The sequence below is a fragment of the Schistocerca nitens genome, chromosome 7 (assembly GCF_023898315.1).
Source record: "Schistocerca nitens isolate TAMUIC-IGC-003100 chromosome 7, iqSchNite1.1, whole genome shotgun sequence".
Lineage (NCBI taxonomy): Eukaryota > Metazoa > Arthropoda > Insecta > Orthoptera > Acrididae > Schistocerca > Schistocerca nitens.
In genome coordinates this window covers 377,948,825-377,954,571 of record NC_064620.1, presented here as the reverse complement: position 1 = coordinate 377,954,571, position 5,747 = coordinate 377,948,825, and the positions used below count along the sequence as shown (strand labels likewise).

The window sequence follows — 5,747 nt, the reverse complement described above, 5'->3', positions numbered from 1 at the left end:
TCCACTCGATCGGACGCTGAAACCACAGGTAGTCTCTCTCGATCTACCACTAAAGTGCATCAAGTAATTATGGACGAGCGTAATACTAAATTCCTTAAACCTATAGACCACCATGAGCTGCTCTGTCTCATCTAACATAAGGGTACCTATGGTCGCATTCACGCCTCCAACTCATAATCTCAATACGTGTAGGTGTATCCTGTCACACACTACACCAGAATAATGGCCAGCTCCAACCTTATAAATACTTCAGGGACGTGTCCTTCACGTCTCAACGACAAACACTGTTCAATTCTATTACACTGCCATTCCTTGCTACACCAGGTGAGTTCATCCTTACAACTTATCTGCATATTTTTCATAACACAAAGCACTCTCTCTTACTATTTATTAGTTAGCTCTAATGCATACACTAGGTTTCACTACCACTTCAGATCCTGCTTGAACACGAATTTGTACATCTTTTTAAAATATTATTGTGGGACCATTTCCAATAAAACAACACTTTGTACTTACTATATTACCAAGGTTCTATACATACTTGTTACTCAAATACATTTTTATCTTAATTACGTCATACTTCTCTATTGTTTATGTCACTGTTAGGTTTGTCACATTAGGTGTTTTCTTTCACTAATCGGTGGACAGAATAGTTACAGAACTCATGGCTTGGAAAATTTTCGTATTGGAAAGAAGAGATCAAAATTTTTGTGGATAGGAAAAATGAAGGATGAGTGAGACCTGAAAAGGAAAGACGATCTCACACAGCTGGGACTGCACAGCTGCCACACTGTGTAGAGGTTACAGAACAACCTCCTCCCTACAGCATTCATTAGCCTATTATTGGTTTGATAACCATAACGGAAAACTTAATGTGCTGTAAAGAAGAGGTAGAAAATTTTAGGTGGATAGGAAAGATGAAGAATGAGTGAGACCTGAAAGGGAAAGAAGATCTCACACAGCTGGGACTGCACAGCTGCCACACTGTGTAGAGGTTACAGAACAACCTCCTCCCTACAGCATTCATTAGCTTAATGCTGGCTTGATAACCATACCGGAAAATTTAATGTTGGAAGGAAGGGGTCGAAATTTTTGTGGATAGGAAAGATGAAGAATGAGTGAGACCTGAAATGGAAAGAAGATCTCACACAGCTGGGACTGCACAGCTGCCACACTGTGTAGAGGTTACAGAACAACCTCCTCCCAATGGCATTCATTCACTGAATGCTGACTTGATAGTCATGACGGAAAATTTTGTGTTGGAAAGAAGAGATCGAAATTTTTGGGGACAGGAAAGATGAAGAATGAGTGAGACCTGAAACGGAAAGAAGATCATCGTTGGTTCAGTGGTAGAATGCTCGCCTGCCACGCGGGCGGCCCGGGTTCGATTCCCGGCCGATGCACCATATGTGGGGCGGCGGTTAGGATTAATTTTACTGTTGTATAAACGTTTGCGAAAATAATTGTTTAACTGTTGCATAAATGTTTGAATGTTGAATCCAGTTCCTACTATTTAGTATGTTATTTATGCTGTCTTTCGCCGTTCTCAACACTGGCTCTCTAATTACACTTTAGCAACCAGAAAGTGATTTAACAAAACGTGAAGCCTGTAATTAGAATTCCTAGTGCCCACTTCATCTGAGAATACAATTATAGCTGCAGCTTATAGCCCTGAGGAATTAGGAGATTGTCTGGGATTTATAATCAAAACGATATTCCAAAATAGTTGAGTATATTCTGAAAGTCACTGATGAAAAACACAAGTATCCATACAACCTAACTAACAGAGCAGTTCAGAGTCTAATGCGCTGATGCAACTATAAATGTCCAAATAAAATGTTACAATGTTTGATGATAATATTTCATCAAACGCCACGCTAAATAATGGTAGAATGTCTGTCCCGCGACGGCACGTGAAAATACGACATTACGCAAACTGAAGCTGGATAATGAAAGTCAACCCAGAATTAACACTTCACTCGCAAAAGATTTCATGGTTACGCGTATCTCGAGTAACTTAATACGGCATCCGAGGCTGTTTGTAGCAATGATACCGACGCGACGCGACTCCTGACACAGACGGTGTGTTATTCAGCGTCTGGAGAGAACTGGGGCCTTTTTTCCTAGCGCAGCGTTCTTATATATAAAGCCGCGGTGCGGACGGCTAAGGGAACGCCTGATCAAATCGGCTCTCCCGACTAGCCGCTGGGCTAGTAATGCACCACTTTAAGTTACCGAATAAATCATAGCTTCTCTTGCTGATGGCTGATGAAGCTCTTAATTTAAATGTGCATTCAGCACGCAGTTAAGTATTGATAATAAAATTTTGACGTGGCTAAGTTAAATATTTTGGGCGAGAGAATTAATTTAATTACACTGCACGCAGTAGACGAGCTCTGAACTGGCCCTTTGGAGATACGCTATCGCTATAATTTTATAGGTATTCAAATGAAACTTCTCACATCTTCATAGTCATAGCGGATCTCCAACCTATTTAAATCTAAACATCCTAGCCTTATTTATTAGCCTACTTAATCTATCTTGCTTCCTTAAGTTTTGAGACGAAAACCAGAAAATCGTGAATTTCCACTAAAATTTTAATCTGTGAAATCCAAAGTACTGTTTTTATTAAATTGTTATGAAAGATGAATCTAAATATAAATTTTGAAGTCTCTAGCTCTTTTCTGTTGCGTCAATGATTTTTACAGAAAAACGTCCAAATTTCGAAAATGGTTAAAGTTTTCGAACTGATATTCAACACACATTAATTTAGTATTACTCCTGACCTGCTAGAAATGTTTTAGGTTATTTGCTTGATTTTTAAAGTATTGCGCAACATTTATGATGTCAGAGCTAGTTACAGCAGACTGGCTGGCACACAATGGAAAGACTGATGTGAATTTACTACAGCGTGAGTAGGCTGCTTCCCTACAACACAATGCGTAAAATTCGAGGGCTGTCCGAAAAGTAAGTTACGATTGATTGGGAAATGAAAATCACACTGAAAATCAGAAATGTTTCATTTGTAACAGTTAGCTACACCTTTCAGCTACTTCTCTACGTAGTCGCCGTTCGGACTCAGACATCACTCGTAGCGTTGTACCAACTTTCCAATACCCTCATCATAGAAGGCAGCCGCCAGTGCTTTCCGCCAATTCTCTACACTGGCTTAAAGCTCGTTGTATGTGCAAAAATGTTGTCTTCATAGACAGCGGTTCGTTTGAGCAGAGATGAAACTCAGTGGGAGACAATTATGGGCTGTATTGTGGGTAACCAAACTGTTCCAATTGAAACGATGCAGAAACATCTTCATTGCCCCTGCAGAATGAGGCTGAGAATTGTCTTGAAGGAGAATCCGCAGACAGTTATGTAATGTTGGTTGCATAGCTTCAGGGGAAAATTTTCACCAGGCCCTCGTACTTGGCAGGAGACACTATTTTCTATAACATCTTTACGCGCTCACTAAGAGCTCAGGAATGAAACGAGAGACATAATTCTACCTAGAGTCATACTAGAGACACTGCCCAACACATCTTTGCAAAGCTTTATGGGATTTTCATAGTCGTTTCCATTTCGCGACCGATCGTAACTTACATTCTGGACAGCCCTCGTAGTTTAAAGGGGACTGTGCCTGGTTGAAGAATTGGAAGATGAAAGATGAAGCTACCACTCTGGAAACACGTTAAAATCACCTAACTAAGTACTACTTTACAAAGAATCTTAGAACACGATCTATAGTTGATTAATCCCCTCCTAAAATGGAGGATACCCTTTAGGTTTTGATGAGTGAGTCTGCGAGTATTAAAATATGTTTGAATGGTATACCTTTTGACTGCAATGACTTAATAGTATAAATGTTTTACGCCGCGAACGGACAGTGGAGTTTGATATGTGGCATAATTTCAACTTGTTATGTATGCCCAGCCCTGAGGAAAAGGGGTCTAAACAGAGGGACAGGCAGACAGGACAAAGAATGGTAATAAAATCAAGTGATATAGTTACACGTTAATAAATTTCGGATATAGTCTTTATTTGTACTGTCAAACTCTGCATCTCGTCAAATTTCGTAATATTAGGTCAATGGGAAGTACTTTACAAGTCTGGATGATCGACTTTGTCGGTACCGAGATAAGTGACATAAATGACCGTATCTTTAATTGAATTGACTTAGAACCTTAAATTTTTCCCACCGTCAAAGGAGCATAGATCTTAGTGTGTGACATAAATTTCAACCCAATACATGTACACGCTTCCGAGAAAAAAGGGTCTTCATAGCTGGACAGACAAACAGGCACACGAACAAAAAAGTGATCCTATAAGAGTTTCATTTTTACCAGCTACGGTACGAAACCCTAAAAATTAATATCTTGTTGAATCTCTAGCAACGAAAGGAAGCAACTAATTCTACACTCTAACACTACGTCACTGACCAGATTGTGGTGATATCTGGATACTAATTATAACTGTCGCAGAAAAACGTGTGGCTGCAGAGGTAATAAATACAAGATAGCCATATAAACCTTTGACTGCAAGAAATACGTTGTTCGCAGTACGCAAGTATACTGTTTTAACAATGCGACTACTACGGCTATATCCTTCTATTCGTGTTCGACAAATGATGTATTCGTTACAGAATTAGGGTACTTGTGGTAACGTGCTGCTGCCTTGCTTGAACGTATAATCGATTCGAATAGAGTGTGGTCGACCGGTTTCTCACTCGCTGCCTGAGGTCAGCACAATGCGCTCTATCCACGACACACAGCGTGCCTTCGACAAAGCGTCTCAGAGGTTTCTTTCGCGACCGTTGCGCCCACATTGCAGCTGACACGAGCAGGCTAGCACATTTCGCCATCAATGGCTAGGAACACGGTACCACAACGTGCTTTCGTCTGCAGAAATATCGGAAACTCATTCCTTTACTCACTTGGTTGAATCTTAGATGCTTGAGCTCGTGCACCGTAAGGCGTACGAAGCCCCACATTCCACGCAGTTGGTTTAAGAAGTGTGCTACTTACCGCAAAATATTGCCACTATCATCAACAAAACAGTACTTCTGCGGCCACGTGCTACGTATCTTATAGTAAAATGTTACTACTACGACCCACAAAATAATTTTGCAGCCGCCTACTGCAACGTTGCAAGGATTCTTGTAACCCTTTTCTTAGTTATTTCATAGCAGCCGTTGTATTAACTTTAGCGTGGTCACTGGGATGAAAGGAATCTAACCCGTTTCGTCTTCATATGCATCATTCGGTAAAGGCGAAGTAAACAGAGTGATTGACAAGAAGAGCTGATTTTATTTATTCCTCGCGTTAGTAATCCCCAAATGTTTGAAAATGGTATACAGGCACTAGAAATAAAGACCCTTACAAGTACCAATAGGTTGAAAATAAAAATATAAATATCCCTAAACAGTCGATCCTTTTCTTTCAGAGCCTGCCGCTGTGGCGGAGCGGTTCTAGGCTCTTCAGTCTGGAACCGTGTTGCTCTTACGGTCGCAGGTTCGAATCCTGCCTCGGGCGTGGATGTGTGTGATGTCCTTAGGTTAGTAAGGTTTAAGTAGTTCTAAGTCTATGGCACTGATGACCTTAGCTATTACGTCCCATAGTGATTAGAGCCATTTGAACCTTTTTTTTTCTCTCAGAAACTAATAAATACGCTGTTTGATGAATGAAATTAATAGCTAATAATTACCGTAAGTTCCACATAGCTACTAAGCTCTTGTGTCAGTTATTCACGTGACAATT

The 5,747-nt window shown here is 40.4% G+C and overlaps 1 non-coding gene across 1 annotated transcript; it reads left to right on the top strand.

Annotated features, from left to right (window-relative positions):
- The first annotated feature begins 1,332 nt into the window (after positions 1-1,332).
- On the top strand, positions 1,333-1,403 carry Trnag-gcc (transfer RNA glycine (anticodon GCC)). Its single transcript has one exon. It is a non-coding gene; the product is annotated as a tRNA-Gly (tRNA).
- The last annotated feature ends 4,344 nt before the right edge of the window (positions 1,404-5,747 follow it).